Genomic DNA, 24,292 nt, shown 5'->3' on the forward strand with positions numbered 1-24,292 from the left:
GAAGGAAGATTGGCAGGTAGGACAGGTAATGAGGATGGTGTTGAGCTGGAAGCTTGGAACTGGGTTAAGGTGGGGGGTGGGGAAATGAGGAAACTGGTGAAGTCCACATTGATGCCCTGGGATTCAAGTGTTCCAAGGCGGAAGATGAAGCGTTCTTCCTCCAGGCGTCGTAAGGTGAGGGAGCGACAGTGAAGGAGGCCCAGGACTTGCATGTCCTCAGCAGAGTGGGAGGCAGAGATGAAATGTTGGGCCACGGGGCGGTGGGGTTAGTTGGTGCAGGTGTCCCAAAGATGTTCCCTAACGCTCTCTGCAAGGAGGCGTCCAGTCTCCAAAATGTAGATGAGACCGCATCGGGAGCAACAGATACAATAAATGACATTGGTGGATGTGCAGGTGAAACATTGATGAATGTGGAAGACTCCTTTGGGGCCTTGGATGGAGGTGAGGGAGGAGGTGTGGGCACAGGTTTTACAATTCCTGCAGTGGCAGTGGAGGGTGCCAGGACGGGAGGGTGGTTTGTTGGGGGGCGTGGACTTGACCAGGTAGTCACGGAGGGAACAGTCTTTGCGGAAAGGGGTGAGGAGGGAAATATATCCCTGGTGGTGGGGTCCGTTTGGAGGTGGCGGAAGTGTCGACTGATGATGTGATTAATGCGAAGGTTGGTAGGGTGGAAAGTGAGGACCGAGGGGGTTCTGTCCTTGTTACAGTTGGAGGGGTGGGGTTTAGGGTGGAGGTGTGGGATGTGGATGAGATGCGTTGGAGGGCATCTTTAACCACATGGGAAGGGAAATTGTGATCTCTAAAGAAGGAGGCCACCTGGTGCATTCTGTGGTGGAACTGGTCCTCCTGGGAGCAGATACGGCAGAGGCGGAGGAATTGGGAATACGGGATGGCATTTTTGCAGGAAGTAGAGTGGGAAGAGGTAGAATCCAGGTAGCTGTGGGAGTCGGTGGGAAGGGATGGGAGGGGAAGGTGTCAGAGATGGTCCAGGTGAATTTAAGGTCGGGGTGGAATGTGTTGGTGAAGTTGATGAACTGCTCAACCTCCTCGTGGGAGCACGAGATGGTGCCGATGCAGTCATCAATGTAGCGGAGGAAGGAGTGGGGAGTGGTCCTGGCCATGGACATCCAATCCCTCTACACCTCCATCCGCCATGACCAGGGCCTCCAAGCCCTCCGTTTCTTCGTCTCCCGATGTCCCCAACAGTACCCTTCCACCGACACTCTCATTCATTTGGCTGAACTGGTCCTCACCCTTAACAATCTCTCCTTCGAATCCTCCCACTTCCTCCAGACCAAAGGAGTTGCCATGGACACCTGTATGGGCCCCAGCTATGCCTGTCTCTTTGTCGGCTATGTAGAACAGTCCATCTTCCATAGTTACATCAGCACCACTCCCCACCTCTTCCTCCGCTACATTGATGACTGCATCGGCACCATCTCAACCTCCCACAAGGAGGTTGAGCAGTTCATCAACTTCACCAACACATTCTACCCCGACCTTACATTCACCTGGACCATCTCTGACACCTTCCTCCCCTTCCTGGACCTCTCCATCTCCATCAATGATGACAGACTTGATATTGACATTTTTTACAAACCCACCGACTCCCACAGCTACCTGGATTACACCTCTTCTCACCCGACCTCCTGCAAAAATGCCATCCCATATTCCCAATTCCTCCGCCTCCGCCATATCTACTCCCAGGAGGACCAGTTCCACCACAGAACACACCAGATGGCCTCCTCCTTTAGAGATCGCAATTTCCCTTCCCATATGGTTAAAGATACCCTCCAACGCATCTCATCCACATCCCGCACCTCTGCCCTCAAAACCCACTCCTCCAACTGTAACAAGGACAGAACCCCCCGGTCCTCACTTTCCACCCTACCAACCTTCGCATTAACCGCATCATCCACTGACATTTCCGCCACCTCCAAATGGACCCCACCACTGGGAATATATTTCCCTCCTCACCCCTTTCCGCCTTCTGCAAAGACTGTTCCCTCCGTGACTACCTGGTTAGGTCCATGCCTCCCCAACAAACCACCCTCCCATCCTGGCACCCTCCACTGCCACTGCAGAAATTGCAAAACCTGTGCCCACACCTCCTCCCTCACCACCATCCAAGGCCCCAAAGGAGCCTTCCACATCCATCAAAGTTTTACCTGCACATCCACCAATATCATTTATTGTATCCGTTCCTCCCGATGTGGCCTCCTCTACATTGGGGAGACTGGACGCCTCCTAGCAGAGCGCTTCAGGGAACATCTCTGGGACACCCACACCAATCAACCCCACTGCACCGTGGCCTAACATTTCAACTCCCCCTACCACTCTGCTGAGGACATGCAGGTCCTGGGCCTCCTGCACCGCCGCTCCCTCACCACCAGATGCCTGGAGGAAGAACGCCTCATCTTTCACCTACCACCCCCATTTATCTCTCCACCCTGGAGGCTTTCTGTCTCTATTCCTGATGAAGGGCTTTTACCTGAAATGTCGATTTTCCTGCTCCTCGGATGCTGCCTGACATGCTGTGCTTATCCAGCACCACTCTGATCTAAACTCTGGTTTCCAGCATCTGCAGTCCTCACTTTTGCCAAGGAAATTTGGCATGTCCATAATGACTCGTACCAATTTTTGTAGATGCATCATAGAAAGCATCCTATCTTGTGTATCACAGCTTGGTATGGCAACTGCTCTGCCCAAGAATGCAAGAAATTACAGACAGCTGTGAGCACAGCCCAGTCCAACCCACAAACCAGTCTGCCTCTGATTGACTTTGTTTACAATTCCCTCTACCTCAGGAAAGCAGCCAACATAATGACCCCTCCCACCCTGGTTATACTTTCTTCCATCCTCTTTCATTGGGCTGAAGACACAAAAGTTAAAAAACACATGCCAACAGGTTTAAGAACAGCTTCTTCCCTGCTGTACATTCTGCATTTTGTTCTATTACTTTGAGGTACTTATGTAAAGTATGGTTTGTCTGTACAACATGCAAAACAATATTTTTTTTACTGTATCTCGGTACATATGACAATAACAAATCAAACAAATCAGAATTAGGGGTCATAGTTTGAAAATAAGGAGTCGCCCATTTATAACACATAAGGAACATTTTCTTTCTCTCAAGAGGGTTGTGAGTCTTTTGAATTCCCTTCCTCAAAAGGCAGAGGATGCAAAGCTGTCAATATTTTTAAGGCAGTGGTTGGTAGATAGATTCTTGCTTACCAAGGGGTTGAAAGATTATTGGGAATACAGAGCTGAGGCAAAAATCAGATTGGCCCTGATCTTATTGAACCGCAAAGCAGGGTCAAAGGGCTAACTAGTTTGCTCTTTTTCCTTGGTTATAGATTATTTGTGACCTTTTTTTATTCGGGTTTGACCAATTTCACTGCAACTTGGGGGATCACTATGCCAACCCTTTCATGTGACATCCTCCATCCTTAATTTAAATGTGAGCATGAAATGGCTTATTTTAAACAGATTGTCACCTCAGATCTGATGGTGAGCCTAAAGATCGTATAAAGACATTAACATGAATTTTAATTTTAATTGAATATAACTTAGAATTAAACCTCAAAGTTAATTATAGATTCATCTTACTGTTAATTTAGTAAAACCAACATCCACCTGCGCTGGCAAGGAAATGTTTAAATGGTCTATTTTACTTTTAGTCTTTGTCTTCAGCTCTCTTCTCCTTGAATCATTAACTCAATTTGTATTTTGTTCTGAAGGTGTCAGCCAATCTAGCATGCCCAGTGAACATGCCTGACATTGAAGAGTATGACAATCAAGATTCTCTCCAAGGTCTTTTCATTAGTGATCTAATCGATAATATTCTGGATGAAGGGAAGTGGCTGATTTGTCTCTAAATGGACAAACGTTCTTCCTCACAATTCACTCAGAGCTAAAGCACACTTCAGGCTTGTTTGTGCTGTTGATGTAACTGAGAACAAATCTTCTCTACTGCAGCCAGGTGAGTAAAGAAAAGAATAACAAAGCTCGACAGCAGGAGAAGATTGTAAAATTATCTTCGTAAAGGCACATTTATGCTATGAAAAGAATTATCCTTTGTCAAGAACAGAGCATTAATCACGTTGGCAACCAAATCCTGATGTTTCTCTTGGAATCAACTCAAATTAGCTGTATTATTCACTAATCAGTTATCACAAAATATAACAGCTGGAACTAAGCACATCATTTAATGATCATAGAACATGTGAGGCTAGGTTCAAGTCCAACCTTCTCCAGAGGTGGGTAATAGCACGTCTGAATGGGTTGATTAGAAAATATCACAGAGCATGCTAGAAATTCATTCATTCCATTTACACTATCGCACTGACAGCAGCTCCTCCCTCAGAGCACGCAATTATAAAATCAGACCTGACAAGTCGGCCAATTCCTATGGAGGCAAACCAAATAGAAACTTGTGAAATAATCATCAAAACAGATCTTGCATTAAATGACAACTTCTCAAAAAGATGGGGATGAGTTTTGAAACTCCATGTGACTTGGAGTACCATGAGTAACTCTGGGAAACACACCTTAGGAAAATATATGTGCCGTATCATGGAGAGAGAATTGGCTCATTTGCAGGAAACATTGAGTGGGGATAAGGGAATCTTTTTCAGGTTGGCAACTTGTAACCACAGAGATCAGTGCTGGGACTGCAACTGTTCATAATATATATTAATGACTTGGAGGAAGGCAAATTGTAGCCCAATTTAAAAAGGTAGAAAGACAGATTGTGAGAGGGATAGTTAACCTACTGATCTCTCTCTCTGTAAGCTGTTTGTAAGTGGGCAACAAGTTGACAAATTGAGTATAATGTCTGAGAATGTGAAGGTGTTCAATGGAGAACAAAAGAACAGAATATTATTTAGATGGAGAAAAGATGCAGAAAGTCAAAATATAAATGGACTTAGGAATACTTGTACACAAAAAATAAAAAGGTAGCACACAGATGCAGCAGGTAATGAGGAAGGTGGCTAGAACGTTGGTCCTTATTTCAAGGAGTTTGGAGTATTCGGAACATGTGTAGGCCATTCAGCTTACTTGAGGGGCTAAATAGTTTACTCAAATTCCTATGTTCCTAGGTGAAGGCATAGAAGTTGAGATTTAACTGGATTTCTAACACGAGACTGTCTGTGATGGAATGTGCATTTTTGGAATGAGGTCTTGAAGATCAGTATAAGCTACATATCCAACACAATCAAAGGTCATGTGGAAAGGTGTGGGGTGGTGGTAATGGCCTCGAGGTTGGAATTCCCAGATTGAGCCACAATCTCCAAATATCCGTCACTTTTAGGCAAATCTTCTCTCTGGAAATGTGCATCTGGAACATGAGCCCCAGTAGAATGGCAGCTACAGAAAAGAGAAAACATGGGTATAACTGACTGGAAGTTGTGCTGTGCAGTTAGACAGTAACACATAGAAACAGAAATAGGCCATTCAGCCCATTGAGTTTGCTTCACCATTCAATTTAGATCATGATGGTTCTCATAATCTACAACTCCACTTTGCTACTCTATTCCCATAAATCTTGACTCCCTTATTGATTAAAAATCTATGTCAAGCTTGACTATATTTAATGACCCAGCCTCGATAGCCTCATGTGGTAAAGAATTCCACAGATTCACAACCCTCTGAGAGAAATGAATTTCTCCTTCTCTCAGTCTTAAATGTGCAAACCCTTATTCCGAGATCACACCCTCTAGTCCTAAACTCTCACTACCCTGTCAAGTTCTCTAAGAATCTTTGATGCTTCAATAAGGGTTGCCTCTCGTTCTTCTGTGTTCCAGTGAGTACAGGCCCAATCTACTCAACTTCTTCTCATAAGAAATCCCTCCATAATCAATATCAGCCTGATGAACCTGCTTTGGATTACCTCCAGTGCCAGTATATCTTTCCTTAGATAAAGACCCAAAACTGTTCACAGGAATCTGACAAACGCCTTGTATAGTTTTATACTCACTTTTATACGCTATTCCCTTTGAAGTGTTTGTCCATATTATTTGTCATCTCTTATAGATGCTGACTGATCTAATATACTATTCCAGCAATCAGTATTTTCTCTTTTACGATTTCTGGCATTGGAGGTTGTTCTTTCTTTCAGTGGATTAATAATTAGCCAGCTCAAATTTCTCAGTGATCATCCAGTCAGACCACTTCAAATTTTAAAAAAAGAAATCAAAGTCTTCATATCGAGGGAACAGGATTCAAAGACTAAAATGCTGCAACTTAATCAGGGGTTTCACAGAGGTGATGAACTCATTCATGAAGTCTGAATGCTTTATGGATATTTCCTGAGCCCTTGGTTGAATTGCAGTTATTTATACACTATTTTCTGAATACTATATTATAGGTTCAATAAATGAAAAGTACATAATGACAGCTGAAAGTAAAACTGAAATTACACATGACATGTCACAAGGCAATTTTCAATCAAAATAATAGGTCAAATTATTTGTATCTGTCATTCGGAAGGATTTTTGCATTTTTCACAAGCAGATGGATTTCCTTAGCTCAGTGGCGTCAATTCTATTGTAGTAGGTATTTGCACTGCAGGTGGAGTTAATGCATGAGGCTGTGAGGACGTTGAATGAACCACAGATGCAAAAAGGTTAAAGGTCATGATTGAAGCCAAAGAGAGCTGATGGATGAATTTAGCTGAGGGGTCATGCTGGGAGGGGGGAGAAAGCTAAGAGAGAGAAAGAAATGTGAACAGATCACTCCTTTTTGGGCTACCTGAGTCTGGAGACCAGAAGGGCTTTGTTTGCATAGAATCCTTGAATCACATTCCCAAGAAAAAGAGTTCACATCACGTTGACTGTTTCTCCAAAGCATCAGATCAAGGAACATTGGGATTCAGTGTCCAAGGTGAATGAATAAAATTCATGATTTTACAAAACTTCCAACAGAGCTTGTTGGTATGGTGTCTGTAAGGTGTCAGTGCTGGAAGTTAGAATTGCATTTTGGAGGTCGGTACATTGTGCACATTCATCCAAAATAAAATAAATGGTGAGACAGTCTCCATTTCAGTCCCCAAAAGGTGAAAGTCCAAGCCAAGAACTTTGCATCATCAAACTTACACAGCAATGTGAAACAGTGGATGGTGCAGGAAAAGACATGAAGTGCACAGCTGATACTAGCAGTGCCAGGGTTAAATAAGGTTGATGGGGAGAAAGGCTGGCATTTCTGTACCAAGTGCATTGTGAGTATTTTTTTGTAAGTCTTTGGAATCGAGATAAAATAATCAGCAGCAGCTACAAATCAGTGTCAGGGTAAGAAGCACCAGCTGAAATAAAGCAGGTACCACAACTATCATCTCACTGTGACCATTTCAAAGGCAAGAAAATTCTCCCTGTCGCCTGTCACTCAAAAGAAGTCTGTTAGCTTTGAAAGGGAAGGTGTACAGAGCTAAGATGGTTCGTAAGGAATGTTACAGAACAGACAGCAGCAGGCAGCATAAAGCTGAATCTCCATTTCAGTAGTGGAGTAACTCCTGGAGCAAATGAGCAATAGGAAGAGGAATTCTTTCTTTCAAAGGGGCAAATGACACCCTGCCCATTTACCTTCTGAACAACAGGCAGCAATCATTTAATGGGTGCTGGTGTAATCTTCTTTCTCTCCTATTCACCTTTTCTCAACATATGGGAACGTGTGCATGGTTTGGCGACTAAAGCTGAACACCATCCAGTTGGGCTTGAAACATGTAAAGCATATGTAGAATATAATTTTTGCAAACACTTACCAGTGTCCTAACACAGTGGTCCCAGACCTCCAGCAGATTTGCTACTGAACTCAAATGCTAAAAGTTGTGATATTATTAAACTTGATGTAAAGTGCATACAATTCAGTCCAAAAATCTAAATATGGTCCTTGAAGACTCCCCATTTAACTTCTAATTAGATGACTCAATAATTAACGAGTACTACATTTCATTCTGTATAATTCAGTTTCTATCTCTCAACTCCAAACTCTAATCTCTTTTTTGTAATAATTACTTGCCTGTACCATTGATAAATACTTTGATTCTCATTCACAATTGGACACTTTTAGTTTTATTCGCAATAAAGCTTCCCAATCTGCTCAGTTTATTCGGTGTTTTCTTTATTGAGGGGCATGGGGAGAGGGAATAAAGGGAATCATTTTGAACTAACCCAACCCAATGAAAAATTGAAAGAATTGAATAAACTGGTTGATTTGCACCTGCTACTTTTTAACTTTCCATTGTGCAACTTAAATGTGGTGCAAAATTAATCAATTGATCCAATCCTGTCAGTTGGATTGCCTATCTCCCATGTTAACATGCCTTCCCTAAACTTCAGAAGTATAGAACATCTAATCTCCTTCAGCTCTTCTTCTCCTCCACTGGGTACAAACCTTTAAAATCTCCAAATCTGGTGTTTCTTAACTCCAGACCTGCTAAGCTTTCTTGGTCAATTGTTTGATCAAACCTGGTGCTATCTTGCTCTTTGAACAGTAGCTGTTTGTTTCTTAGAATGCAGAAAATGATGTGTAAAAAATTCTTTTTGAGTGCCTCAGACTTTTGATAAGGCTGCTTATGCTTTTCAAAAGATTTTTAATCATCTGTTGAGTTTCCTACATCCAAGGACTGCTCAATCCTTGATTTGATTTGAAGAACACGATGGGATCAAGCTGAGTTTTGCTGACATCTTTGGGCTATTGTAAGATTTCAGTTGTCTTTTGATTGGTCTTGTACATTCAAGTATATTTCAAGCAAATCTCAAAAACATCTGTCTACTCCTCTGAACGTTAATGATCCCACACATCACACAGCTTCCTGTCAGTTGTTTGACATTATTAAATACATACTGCTTTGCCTCAATGCGATACTTTGAACCCTGACTATCATGGTATATTAATTTCAACATCATCTTAACTCAGTCAGCCGAGGGTAACTTGACATGAGCAGAAAGCGTCATGTATGAGAGAAGGAGATTATGTACAACATGCGACAAAAACATCAGCAAAACATCTGAGATAAGAAAAGCAGTACAGTTGATACAGAAATAACTGCAATCCAACAAGATTAACTTTAGACAATGGTCTCTTTGATGGAAATTGTATCATGATTTTAAGGATAGGTAAGATATAGGGTAACAATGGACATTGTAGAGGAAAGTTATGAACTGAGAAAACTTGTAGAGATGAAAAACTTGTAAGTGTATTGCTTGTTTTGCAGAAATAAACAAAACAGGTTTCTGCTATCTTTCAGATCAAAGAGAATAGCATGTAGTACTATGGTTATGTCATACAGTTACAAGGATATAGTCGATACGATTTACAAATGCACCACAGTATCTTGCCAAGGCTTCTTCAACAGAATCTGTGATCCCTACCATGAAGAAAGACTGGGGCACCAAGATACTCCATCAACTACAAGTTTCCCTCCAGAGCACACTCCATTCCACACAATATTCACGTCCCATGGAGCAAAAATAGAAAAGGTCGGTGTGTTATAGCAAAGGTATGAGGACTATTATATTCTAGTGTTGCAATGGAAGACACAGGAGTTAAACTCAAAGCATTTAGGTTTTCATCAAGCAGGTTGGCTGTATGCAAGTATATGGATCGATGTCACCCTGGGATTACTATTTGATGTGTCAATATAAAATAAAGAGAAGCCAAATTCTTAAAGTTAGATTGTGTTGAACACGATTTAGTCCATAATTGAGTTAACCTGTGCTAGGTATATGAGTGTCTTTAAAGGGATTAAGTTTTGTTGGGTGCAGCTGGATAAGAGGATTAAATGATAGTGGATGGAGGTGAACCTATGAGAGGATTAGACTGTGCTTGAACCATATAGAAGGAGCCATACAAATTCGGGAAACAAGAAAAATGACAAATCTATCCAATTGATTGGTTCTCAGATGCTGTTAAATAATCTACTGCTGAGGAATTTAAAGCTGATTTACCATGATAGAATTGAATTGCCTTTGAAAATTGTGCCTATTTTATAAATTAAACTGATAATTGCATATTTAAAATATAAATGCTGCTAATTGTACAATAATTAGAATTGTACCTTCACTCTGGATATAGCTACTGAGCACGTGTAAATGGAGGCATGTCATTGTGATTCTGGAATAGAGTGGAGCTGGAAAAGCACAGCAGTTCAAGCAGCATCCGAGGAGCAGTACTACACTTACAGTACAGTGAGTGCAGAACTTGTAGTTGATGCAGTACTGCTCCTCGGATGCTGCCTGAACTGCTGTGCTTTTCCAGCTCCACTCTATTCAGGAACCTGGTTTCCAGCATCTGCAGTCATTGTTTTTAACCATGTCATTGTGATGTCAGATCACATGCATTGGAGTTTGAGGCCGTAGGGGCCCATATAAAGTAACCTCTCCCTTCATTCTCTATATACAGTTATGTTCAATAAAGCCTGTTGCTGTTCATTCACTTAAGTGTCTCTTGCTTTACTGCATGGTGGCAGTATGTAGTAAGATCCAAGGAACTGGAGGGAGGCAGTAAGAGTTCAAGGTGAAACCTAATGTTTCTAACCTCCAGTGATCCAAATCCAGATGTGGGGAAAATACCCAAAGTAGTGTTCGGTAATTGCTTGGGGTGGCTAGTGAGACTTCAAAGTGTACTTAGGCACTGAGCCACAGGATGGGAAAATCCACACAGAAACTGAAAGAGTTACAGGACATGGACCACCGCAGAATATGCAGTTAACAACAGGAGGAAATCACCCATCCACAGGAGATGAAGTATTACAAAAACAAAAGAGATGAAGAAGAGACAATCACTCTGAAAACACACTGATGAAAAGCATGTGAAGGATCAGTTTGTGGTTCAAGCCAGGAAAAACATTTGCCAGTGGGAACCCAAGCTGACAGAGAATCATGAATGCAAAAGAGAGGCCCAAGGGTAAGTCAATAAGAACGGCAGAAAAAATGAACTACAGAGCACAGCAATGTGTGAGAATTTCAGCTGCAGGACACATCAAGAGACGAGATGAATTCTTCCTTGAAGATGTGACAGGCCCTCAGCACAAAAATGATTTTCTTGACGGTACAGTCTATGCAATAGATTTGGTGTACAGAGATCAAAGTAACTTGTGTGAACAACAAAATGGGCAGCTTTGGGTTGGTGGCGTCATCTGTTTCAATTTGTTAACCATTCAACTTCTTCTCTTAGGCCGTGCCTTGGGCAGGATGACTTGTTTCCACAGTAGAAGTGAGATCTCAGGCAACTGAAGAGTCCAAAGTGGGACCTGCAGTCTCCATCACAGGAACGGTGAATGGTAGTTGGGGAAATGGGAAAGTGGGAAGTCCAGGTTATTCATTTGTAAGTGCACGAAGAGATAGTAGCACAGCCAACAGTCACAGATTAGAGATGAGAAGGGGGTCCAAAAAAAGACAAAAGTTAAAGATATATGGATCAGTCTCTGAAGTCATTTGTGAAGAGTTGATAGTAGGAACTTATGGACCCCCAGTGAATGACACTAGTAACATTACAAAGGGTGTAGCGTTTTATGGAATGATATGCCAGGGGACTTGGTAGAGGCTGGTACAATAATAACATTTAAAAGGTATCTGGATGGGTGCATAAATAAGAAGGATTTATAAGGATATGAGCCAAATACTGGCAAATGGGACTAGATCAGTTTAGGGTATCTAGTTGACATGGATGAGTTGGACCAAAGGATTTGTTTCCATAGTGTACATTTCTAAGACTCTATAACTCTGTGATGTTGGTCGTTGAACAATCGATTATGAGAGCCTTGGTTTATTTGCACATTGACTGAAATTCCTTTGTCTTGGTTCCTTCCTTCAACGGCTGGACTCAGAAAGGGACTGATTAGATTAGATTAGATTACATTACAGTGTGGAAACAGGCCCTTCGGCTCAACAAGTCCACACCGACCCGCTGAAGCGTAACCCACCCATACCCCTACATTTACCCCTTACCTAACACTACGGGCAATTTAGTATGGCCAATTCACCTGACCCTGCACATCTTTGGACTGTGGGAGGAAACCGGAGCACCCGGAGGGAACCCGCGCAGACACGGGGAGGACTGCATCCTTCTCGTTTAATGATAGTGCAGGGGAGTTAATGGCTGGTCACAAATTGTCACCTTCACAGCTCTTTAATCCACACGGTAGTAGGTCACACCATCACACATAAACCAGAGGTTATGGTCCATTTCTGCAGGAGAAGGCTTTCTGCTGAGGGGGGAGCAGGTAGTCAGGCTTTCAGCATCTCCTTTTGCTTAAGTCTTCCTTTTTAAAGGTGTGACATTGTATAGGTCCACACAGAATTCTGCTGGTCACTGTATCCACATCTGTAGTCATCTTTTGGCTGGAGCAGTGTTCTGTATAAAAAGAAATACATGTCAGAATTAGAAGTTCTATATGTTCTGCTGGATTCTGGTCTAAAATAGTGGGCAATTGGGTTTGTGCATCGGGTTGGGGGGGAGGTGTCCCACAGGCACTAAAAATCAGGGAATGTGGCTATTAAACAAACCCTCCCAGGAGTATTCACAAACTGGAAAGACTTTCACTTCTTCAACATGTGATTAGAATGTCAGCACTAGGAGATGGCTACACAACTTCTCACAGATTTCCATGAGACATACGATATTGCTTTCATCCTATGGCAGTCCGTTCTCCTCACCATAAAGTAGATATATTACCTTGGAGATGAGAGTTACCTGTCTAAAATATAATTGTTGACACACAATTGAGGGATCTAAAGAATAATACACAGGAGTGAGACATTGAAAGCCATGTGATAAATACATTTTTCACTCAACAAGCTTCACACGCAAGGATAGATCTAGAAGCATCAATTGGGGTTTCCAAAATGATCATAGTGTGCTCTGTACAACATGCACATCAATGAGATTTGGACCTGAGGGAGATCACATTTCTAAGGCTGTACCATAGAGTCAAAGAGGCATAGAGATGTACAGCACAGAAACAGACCCTTCGGTCCAACCTGTCCATGATGACCAGATATCCCAACCCAATCTAGTCCCACCTGCCAGCACCCGGCCCATATCCCTCCAAACCCTTCCTATTCATATGCCCATCCAAGTGCCTCTTAAATGTTGCAATTGTACCAGCCTCCACCACATCCTCTGGCAGCTCATTCCATACACACACCACCCTCTGTGTGAAAAAGTTGCCCCTTAGGTCTCTTTTATATCTTTCCCCTCTCACCCTAAACCTATGTCCTCTAGTTCTGGACTCCCCGATCCCAGGGAAAAGACTTTGTCTATTTATCCTATCCATGCCCCTCATAATTTTGTAAACCTCTATAAGGTCACCCCTCAGCCTCCGAAGCTCCCGGGAAAACAGCCCCAGCTCCAGGGAAAACAGTTGGTTGTATAATGGTTATGTGCTCTCACAGACAGGTAAGTGTGCTTTCACTATGCCAGATTCAGCCAGGCTGGACCCTGGCAAGGGGGGCCATTGTACTCATTGACAGAAGGCAGGGTCAATACCTACTTACCAGTTGACCCCATCCCACCTATGATTCCGCATTCAAAATGCCTAGACATCCACAGCCATTATCTTTATCCTGTCTCAACTGTCTTCTAAGCAGAAGGGAACATCTAAATAGCTGGGAGCCTTCTTTCTTGACTGTCTCTCAATTTGTATTTTTCTTGCCTCCAACAAAGTTTTACTGAGATCATTCCTGTGCACTTTCCTTTGAAGAGAGAGCAGATGCCTTTAAGCAGATTATTTGAGCATTGTGCTCACCAAATATTCTCTTAGGTCCCTTGTTGAATGTGCAATCAAACCCCAGCATGTATTGTGTTGATGAGCAGGCACTGTGATATTCATATGATGCTTGCTACAATGAGACTGGGCATGGGACAATTGCACATTCTGAATCTAGTACTTGAAACCAGACATAATTCCAATTTTAGCTGCATATCATTAACATTGGGACTGAATTCAAGCTTTGGACCTTGACTAGTCACCTTTTATCCTCTCATCATGGCTTGATCTAAAATCTATGCCTGGTATTGACTCCATATGTGCACCAGCACATGACTTGGGCTGGAATGACAATTCCTACAGTGAAGGGAAAGAAATGTGCCTTCTGGAATTACCTATATCTTAAAAGAATATTTTTAAAAACCTTTTTCACAAATTATCCAATTATCTAGTGGTTTTGTAAGTAATGTGGTGTTATCAGACTCTCTGTCACAAAACAGCCAGGTAATATTCTGGAGAAAGTTTGGATACTATGTTAATTAACTTGTTAAGACCATAAGACATATGAGTAGAAGAAGGTCATTCACCCTATCGAATCTGCTCCACCCTTCAATAAAATCACAACTTATCTGAAAGTCTTCAACTCCATGTTCAGCCTATTTCCCATGATCCTTGATTCCATACTGATTTAAATCTGTCTATTGCATCCTTGAATATACTTATAACTCAAACTTGGGAGCCCTCTGCAATGAAGAATGCCACGCACTCTCTGCCCTCTAAGAGAGGAAATTCCTCCTCAATTCTGTTTTAAATGTGCAATGCCTTATTCTAAGATTATGCTCTCTGGTTCTAGACTCTCCCACAAGGAGAACCAACTTTTCCACATGAACCCAGTAAAGTACCCTAAGAATCTTGGATGTTTCAATAAGATCACCTCAGATTCTTCTATATTCCAGTGAGTAGAGGTCCATTCTACTCAACCTCTCCTCATAAAACAGTCCTTCCATAATTGGTATTAGCCAAGGAAACACTCTCTGGGATATCTTTAATGTGAGTATATCTTTCCTTAGATAAAAATCACAAAACTGTTCACAATATTCTAGCTGTAGTCTGACTAGTGTTTTGGATAGTTTTAACAAACGTCCCACTTTTATATTCTGTTCCCATCAAAATAAAAACCAAGATTCGTTTCACCTTCCCTATCACCCACTGTACTTGGCTGTTGCTTTTTATGGATAAGGTCTCCAAAATTCCTCTGTTCTGGAGCTTTCTGCAGTCTGTGTCCATTTAACCAATATTCAGCTGCTCTATCCTTTCTGCCAAAGAGCATAACCTCACATTTTCCCACATTATATTCCATCTGCCGCTTACTTAAATAGTCTATATCCTTCTTTGTATCATCCTCACCATTTGTATTCCAACCTATTTTTATGTCATCCACAAACCTAGCTGTTGTTGTGTCACCATAGTGGCTTCGCTAATTAGACAGAAAAGCGACTGGTGGTGATTTAACCTGAGGGCCACCAGACCTCAGGCAAGGGAAGAGGTTGAAAGGACAGTCCTTCATGGAAACCTCAAAGCGGTGATGGGAATTGAACCCACGCTGTTGGCATCACACTGCTCCATAAACCAACAATCCAGCCAACTGAGCTAAACTGATTCCCCAACTTAGTTGTAGTATATTCGCTTTCCTCAGCCATGTCATTAATATGTATTGTAAATAATTTGTTTTGACATGCTATGACAAACCCCCAAGAGAGCTGGGACTTGAGCCCAAACCTTTGACCCAGAAATAAAGGTTGAACACTGGCTCTAAGTGGCTGCTGTGATCATCAGACATATCTGTCTGAAACAAAAACTGAGAAACTCAACAGATCTGGCAGCATCTGTGGAGAGAGGAACAGAGTTAATGCTTCAAGTCCAATCTGACTCTTCTTCAGAATGGGAGGCCCAGAGAGGCAGGGTCTACCGAAGCAGAAGGAGCTCAACTTAAACTTCTGTTGGTCTCTCTTGGAGCTGTTGTCTCTGCCTGGTTGGACCTCCTCCTCTGACAACAAAGATGGCTTCCTAACCAGCTGTTGAAGACCAGGCACTCCTTCTGACCTTAGTGACACCACTAATCATTCATTCTTTGGATGATGTCCTCAAAAGGATTTCTAGAAACAAATGTTGGTTGGGTATTAGTGAAGTTACGATAAACTGCACTAGAAATGTTCCTGATGTGATTACAAAATCATATTCAAGTATAGAATCATACTGTACAGAAGAGGCTCTTCAGCCCATTGAGTCTGTATCACCAAACTTTGCTAAAACTATACTAGTCCCACCTTCCAGCATGAGGACCATAGCCTTAAACGTGTAACATTTTAAGTGCTCATCCAAGTTCTTGGAAAGGCTGTGAGCTTATCCAGCTGAACTCTCCTCCCAGGTAGTGCACTCCAGGCCCTCATCACCCTCTCAATGAAAACAAAATCCCCAAATTCACTCTAAAACTCCTGACTTTCAATTTAAAAGCATGCCCCCTTATTACTGATCCTTCAGACCTTAGCAGCCTTTGTGCAATGAAAGCTGAGCATAACAGTAGAGCTTCAAATCCCCAGTTTACTTCGGTTGTGCTATTTGCTGCTGGTTGCTGTGGATTAAAGTACTAACCACATAGACTACAGTGCAGCCTCTTTAATGGTTTCTGACAGACAATTTAATTGTCAATCAAGCCTTAGAATGGTGGCCATTTTGTGTTGTGTGTTATAATTCCTTTGTCAATATGATGTCTTACACTGAAGGTGAAGTAAACTGTCATTGTAGCTCAAAACCCCACTCTAAAAGCTCTTAAAGCACCCTACCGCCCTCATTAGCTATTTTGCTAAAGATCCAACAAAGGACTTGCACTGAACTACTTTGAATCATTCCTGAGGAAGGGTTTATGTTCGAAACATTGAGTGTTCTGCTCCTTGGATGCTGCCTGACCTGCTGTACTTTTCCAGACCACACTTTTTGACTCTACCTTTAATCATCATCCTACAGGCTTCTATTAGTGTTGGGATAGTATGAGTCGATGACAGAGAGCTGATATCACAGCGATACCAACCATATCTGTACAAATGGGTGACTTCAAATAGGTGAATATTAAGCTTGCTAACTTGCAGTCCTACGCTCCCTTTACACCTCTCCCTATTGCCTTTACCCTGACCTCCAACCACGAATGCTACTTTAATCCTGGCCCTCTCCAGTCCCCAGTGTTTCAAAGCTTCTCGTGTTCCCATTTCCTCAGGTCTTTTGCTTTCTCTTCCTGCACCACATTATTTTCAAAATTCAGGTTCTCTCTCACTTTGGATTTACTTAAACGGTAGGACGGTGGGTCAATGTCGGAGGGTCAGTTTGGACTCAATTGGCTGAATGGCCTGCTTCCACACTCTAGTGATTCTATGAACTCAGACCTAGCCAAAGACATGAGATTCAGCCCATTGTGTTTTCTTTTCACAGAAAATTTTTCAGCTTAAGTTGGAAGCTGCCCTTCATTTGATTCACCTTGAACAATGCCACAAGAAACTAATAGAATCATAGAGATGTACAACACGGAAGCAGACTCCTCGGTCCAACTTGTCCATGACAACCAGATATCCCAAATTAATCTAACCCCATTTGCCAGTATTTGGCACATATTCCTCTAAACCCTTCCTATTGATATACCCATCCAGATGCCTTTTAAATGTTGTAACTGTACCTGCCTCCATCACTTCCTCTGGCAGCACATTCCACATACGCGCCACCCTCTGTGTGGAAATGTTGCTCATTAGATCCCTTTTAAATCATCTCTTTCAAACTCTTGGGTGAAAGTCTTCAGGATCTCAGGCTTTGTTAACTTTCTGTCCTATTAATTTCCCAAAAATACATTGTGTACTGATATAATCTTTTTCAATACTACAGATTGGCTCTCAATTATTTCATGAAGATTTCATTTATCTTCTTCTGTGAAAAAAAAACACAATGGGCTGAATCTCATGTCTTTGGCTAGGTCTGAGTTCATAGAATCACTAGAGTGTGGAAGCAGGCCATTCAGCCAATTGAGTCCAAACTGACCCTCCGACATTGACCCACCGTCCTACCGTTTCCCTGCAACCCTGCACTTCCCATGGCTAAGCCACATAGCCTGCACAACCCCGGACACTACAGACAATTTAGCATGGCCAATCCACCTGACCTGCACATCTATGGACTATGGAAGGAAACCGGACCACCCGAATGAAAACCACGCAGACACGGGGAGAACATGCAAACTCCACACAGACAGTCACCTGAGGCTGCAATTGGCCCTTGGTCACTGGCGTTATGAGGCAGCAGTGCTAACCACTGAGCTACAACTGGAGGAATTTCTGCTGCCATATCTAGCAGGTTTTCTCATCACATCTTAACAAAGATACCTTATTAGTTACCTGCATTACCTCGATGGCACCTGTCACTCTTGCTTTTAGTCCCATCTTCCCACACACTGTTCCTACAACAAATCACTATTCAGTGGATATCTCAGAAATCCTGTGTATCTGCATGAAATGTAAAAGCCTGTTGTGCACTCAGACAAGAACTGACAGTGCAGAATGGCTCAGTTTGGTACCTGGTATTTACCTCAGACAGGGCAGACTAGGAGAGATTGGTGCTCCGCTGTGCACTTAGATTTGGATTCCATTTATATCATGACACCAGGCCATCCCAACATGGTTCAAGGTTGCCACCTCGACCAATGTAGTCTCAGCTGTTGAGAGAAATTCACAGCACTTTAGAAAGAAAGTCAATGGCCTTCTCTATTCTGCCATCACCTTTTCTCTGATACTCATGCTCACTCGGTCAGTGCTATTCTACCCATGTCTCACCAACGTTCGTGATCTATCTCTCTCACTAAAGCCTGACACATCTTCTGTCAGTCATTGTCACCCATCCCATGTCCTGACACCAATAACCCTGTGTGCACTCAGTCTTGTTTGCACACACGCTCAGACCACCTCCCCACTCAGACAGAAGCATCTGTGCTACTCACTCTCATCTCCCTTAATACCACCCCCCACCCCTCTCTCATTCCAAAAGGCAGAAAGGCTCAAAGCAGGTGGAGGACTACTCATGTTCAGCTTCTCATCCCTTATGTGGAAGGTCTCATGACTCCGCATTCTGTTAGTGGTTGAAGAACCATTTCCCAGCTCCTACACTGGTACTGGGACTGCTCTTATCCTATAGGACCCCCACTGAGTGAAGGCTGTCCCTATTGAGTTGAGCATTGCTGACAACCATGACAAGCTTCCTTTCTTTGAGTCTGTGCTAAACTGTAAGAATGAAGAAGGCAGTAAGCCACATATACCTGATAAAGGAGGCAAAGCACAAATATGTAAGGGAGGGTAATGCAAGGCAGGGATGCAGTGAGCATCTAGATAGGGTCAAAAGGAGTGAATATTCTGACAGGGAGCAAAGAGACCTGGAGCGCAACCTGGTCCAGTCCATGGGTTGGGGGTATATCCCTGACATTACAGCATTACATCAATAGTTACTGGTGCAGCATTGAATTGCAAAAGTGTGCAGTAAATTAATCAGAGTTGTGCCATGAAGATTCTCAGATGCCGATAAGCATAGACATGTGGTTGGTGTCTGTGGAGAATACCCTGAGAGATTGGTGTCTGGTATCTAACATGGAGGTCCTATGGAGCAAATGACAAGCTGAATATATTGGGTGCTCACTCTGGTTTCCATTGAGATTTGTTGATGTCTAGCTCATTTGGTAAGTTTGGTAAGATATAAGCCAAATATTAACGAGAGAAGTTGAGTCTTCAACAAGCTTTATCAAGCAAAAATCCTCCTTCATTCGCAACTCACCACTGCCTTGTGAGAAATTCCCATGCCACTTCTAAACCACATAAAGGTAGAGTGAGATGCTTCCAATGTTGAGACCTTCTTCACTGGAACATTTGTTCAATTCTGCCATAAATCTCACCATAGCCCACATCACTCAGACTTGATAAGATTCTGCCCAAGGCATGCATTTACTTTTCTGCAATTTCTTTATTTCCTATTATAAATTCGTCTGTCTCTGTCTGTAATGGGCCTACATTAGTCTTTGATTCCTGATAAAGAGCTTTTGCCCGAAATGTCGATTCTCCTCCACCTCCGATGCTGCTTGACCTGTTGTGCTTTTCCACCACCACACTCTTGACTCTAATCTCCAGCATCTGCAGTCCTCACTTTCACCAACATTAGTCTTTGTTAATTTATTTATCCTTTTACATAGCTATAGAAGCTTTTACAGTCAATTTTTATATTTCTTGTTATTTTACATTTATTATCAATTTATTTGTTCTCCTTTAGATTAGATTCCCTACAGTGTGGGGACAGGCCCTTCAGCCCAACAAGTCCACACCGACCCTCCGAAGAGTAACTCACCCAGATCCATTTCCCTCTGACTAATGCACCTAACACCATGGGCAACCCAACACGGCCAATTCACCTAACCTGCACATCTTTGGACTGTGGGAGGAAACTGGAGCACCTGGAGGAAACCCACGCAGACACAGAGAGAATGTGCAAACTCCACACAGACAGTCACCCAAGGCTGGAATCAAACCTGGGGCCCTAGTGCTGTGAGGCAGCAGTACTAACCACTGAGCCACCGTGTCACCCTTGTTGAATTCAAAATTTTCCTAATCCTCAGACTTACAATTTCTTGGCAACCTTATAGGCCACCACTACTAATCAAGTACTGTCTTTAATTTCCCTTGTTAGCCATGGCTGTCTTGATTTTCTTGCTGGTTGTTTTGCTTTCTAGGGATATGTCATTTTGAAAATCAAACATTAAATCTTTAAAAACAAACCATTGCCTATTTCAGGTCAATCTTTAAATGCATCTTTTTAACCCATCCCAGTCAACTTCTTCTAGTTTCAGATTGAACTACATATTTTCCAAATTTAATGGAAAATGTCACTGTATTCTAAGATACTATTCCCCAATGGTACTTACACAACAGTAATATTAATTAGCCTTTTCTTATTGCTTATTAGATTGAAAATGATCAGGGCCCTAGTTGGTTCCTCAATAAGAGAACTTTAAGAAAACTACCTCATATACATATCAGGAATTCCTCCTCAACAACTTTGGTTTTTATTAGATTTACCCAGTCTATATGAGATTGTAATCATTTATGTTTACTGCCATTGTTACAAGCACCACTAATTTTCTGATTTATACCATATCTTCTATGACCATATCATTATTTGGTCAGCCATAAACTTGCCTTACTAATGTTGTATGGCATTTTCTGTTTGTTGGCATTATCCAAACAGATTCTATATCATGCTGTTTGAACAGAGATAATCCTCAGGCTTGGTCACCCTGCAGCAGTAGCAGTGATATCACCTGGGAGACAGCAAACTGTGGACCTGCAAGGAAACTGGACACAGAGAGAATGGGCCTGAGGCCCTACGTTTACTTGGGAGAGAGAGAGTGGAAAGTGGTCTTGCAAGGACATGCATTGGAAATGAAGATAAGATGTAAACAAAACATGGAGCCTAAAATCAACATTATGTGTGCAAGAGAGCAGAGAGCTGGATTTTGGGAAAAAAATCAAGCATTGTCATCACAACAAGGTTGTAACCTTATTGGTTTGTTGGTGAGCACCCAGTGTGAGTACTTGCAATGAGGTGGACATCTTAGAGCTGATTGGTGTGCAATTTTACTTCTAACATTCCAGTCTCCAGCTTAAGATAAATAATCTGAAATTTCAGGTAAGGAAGGACAGTTCAGCTGTGTGAATTGCACATCCTGTGCCATGTGCAATGTCACGGAGGTTTCCTGCGGCTTAGATAAGAAAATGTGTGCAAAATGTCTCCAGCTACAAAAACTGGTCTGACTTTTGGAATTCAAGTTGTGGCGAGATTCACTTTGGTACGTCTGCAATACGAATAGAAGGTTTAAAAAAGTTGTCACATTGCAGATTGAGACCACGCAGGCAGTGAGTTGATCGTTATGTATTCTCGGAAGACTAGCTAAGCAGTGCCGGACTCCCCTGAGTCTATCTTAGGCATTTAACAACTTTCCAATTCTCCAGTTTTCTGAGTACAGCATCATAATATTTATATAAACTGGACTAGTTTTTTAACACTGGACTCATGGCATGGAAAACTAAAATTCCACTTACACCATGAGAGTTAAATATATAAATAAGTGCAGAACAAAAGGCTAATGTCAGCAATGGTGACCATTAAATGAACCAAATTGTCCTAATAACCATTGACTCAGGTTCACCAATGTCCTTTTGGGAAAGATATCTATCACTCTCTCCCAATTTGGCCTATACCCAAGTCCAGATTCATTCTTAATTGACCTGTGAAATTACAAAGAGAGCCACTCTCTGAACAGCTGACTGTACAAGAAATAGATGGTATTATGTATATATATTGAACAGAATTATCTAATGAATGTTATATAATAATGTTTTATATCATTACGTTACCATGAGAATATGCGTTGAAGAAATAGCATCGTATTAAAATATGTAATTGGACCCATCAAAGGTATTTGATCAGCCTTGCTAAGCATACATTAGCAATCAAGTTGACAGATATATAATACCCTGATGAGTCTTCTATGGATAGAAGCTGCATTAATTTAGTGTTGATTTTATAAGGAAAGTGTTAAGCAGACAACTTGGTGTTTCCTTGTATTCAAACCTTTATTAGGATTACAGGATAAATAAATGACAACCCTTCATCTGCTTCTCATAAACCTACAGGAAGGATACAATGACAACATTGTATAAAAAAGATTATGCTATGCCTGGGTTTGAGAAACCTGTTTCTTTTAGCAGTGGGTAAACAATGGGAGGTGAGGAGTTTGACAATTAGGAAGCATGGATTGGAGCAGAATGAATGCAATGAGTCTTGAAAACAACTCTGAGAGGCAGGAGTTTTGCAACAATGTTTCTGCCTCTTAAAAGTAAAAGCAAGGACATGTTTGTGTGGAATCCTGAAGCAGAATAATATAGAAAATAAACATGATTCCAATGGACAGTGTTTGGAAGCTGGAGGGGAGGTCATGCCCACAAGGGACTTGTATTGGGAAATACATTCAGAGATTACCCAGGCAATGGCATGTGCACTGTGACTACACATTCACACAATTGTACTGGTTTGTGGATACAAAATTGTAATTTGTGCAATCAAACACCATCATTACTGCAGCACTTCACAATTGTGCTCGTCACCTCTCCATTACCAGACTCGTTCTTAGATGCAGATTTTGAAACTGGCAAATAAATTGAAGTAACAGCAACTGAAAGCATTCCATTAAAAAATACAAAAAAGAATGCAATGTAAATGGCAGGAATTAGACACTGCAGTGTGAAGAAGCTTTTAAACTGTGTGGCTGATTATCAAATCTATAAACATAAAGCATTCCTCGTCATACTCTCCAGCTCACATTGCATAATAAGCACTTGCAGGCAGCTCTGTCACTCAAATTATCTATAACATTTATTGTTATTCCAGAGCTGTATTTGGTTTGTTTTATTTAGGACCTTTATGTATTAATGTACTCTGGTGAAAAATCTGTATGCAGGAATGAATGGTCTTCAAGTGAAGCAGAACAGAAATTGTTTTGAGCTTGATCATAAGTGTTGTTGAGATATTGAACTGTGAGTGAACACCACAAAACCGGTCTTACTCCATCAGTAGAGATTCATTGAGTGTAGTCACAGGGTTTTTGAGAACAAACAGCTGGAATGCTGTGGATAGCAGCTGGAGAGGCTCTTGGTAGCATTTGATGGGATGAGATGTCTCATGATGAGGGGATGAGAGCAAGTTGACAGCATCGAGCAGGTTCTGAATATCATTCTGTGATTGAAACATTGCCTTAGGACATGAGAACACAAGATTTCCCCTGGCCTTTCACCATCCCACCCTCCTCCACTCTCCCTCCCCTTCCCCTCCACCAGTTTCTCCTTCCCTCTCCCACTTTTCAGGCTCCCATCTCTCTGTAACCCCACCACCCCACAACCCTGGGTACTGGACCACGCACCATCAAAACAGTTCAAATATACATAACAAAGAATTAAAGTAGTGTACAGGTACTGGCATCAGAAAAGACAGGCAAAATGGCACACTCCAATAGAAGAAGCTAAGGTCTCTTCATTGATCATGTCTGAAGAATCTTCTTCTTGATCATGAGGATCAAGAAAGGTCAGATAAACCAGGTGTCTTCAAATTAATGGACAATGGGGGAGGGGTCCACAAAATCAATGACCAACTCAGGGTAAGTAATACCAACATTCCATGATCAGAAACAATGATGTTCCAAATAATGAAATCATATGGCCTCCCATTCACCTTTACAATAAATTGATAATTGCCTTACTATATTGAAACTTCTCAAGATGATTTTGTTCAATAGTTTGAGTGAAGTAATCAGTATCTTTCGTTGGGATATTTTCACTTAACTAAAGTACTTTTCACATTCTGTGATAAATGCATTGATTTCACATTCCCAGTGGGGAGTCTTGTTCAACTGAAGTGTATTTAAAGATGGGACTAACATTGATTCACCAATCAGTGATG

Source organism: Chiloscyllium plagiosum, chromosome 28 (assembly GCF_004010195.1).
Source record: "Chiloscyllium plagiosum isolate BGI_BamShark_2017 chromosome 28, ASM401019v2, whole genome shotgun sequence".
NCBI classification, from domain to species: domain Eukaryota; kingdom Metazoa; phylum Chordata; class Chondrichthyes; order Orectolobiformes; family Hemiscylliidae; genus Chiloscyllium; species Chiloscyllium plagiosum.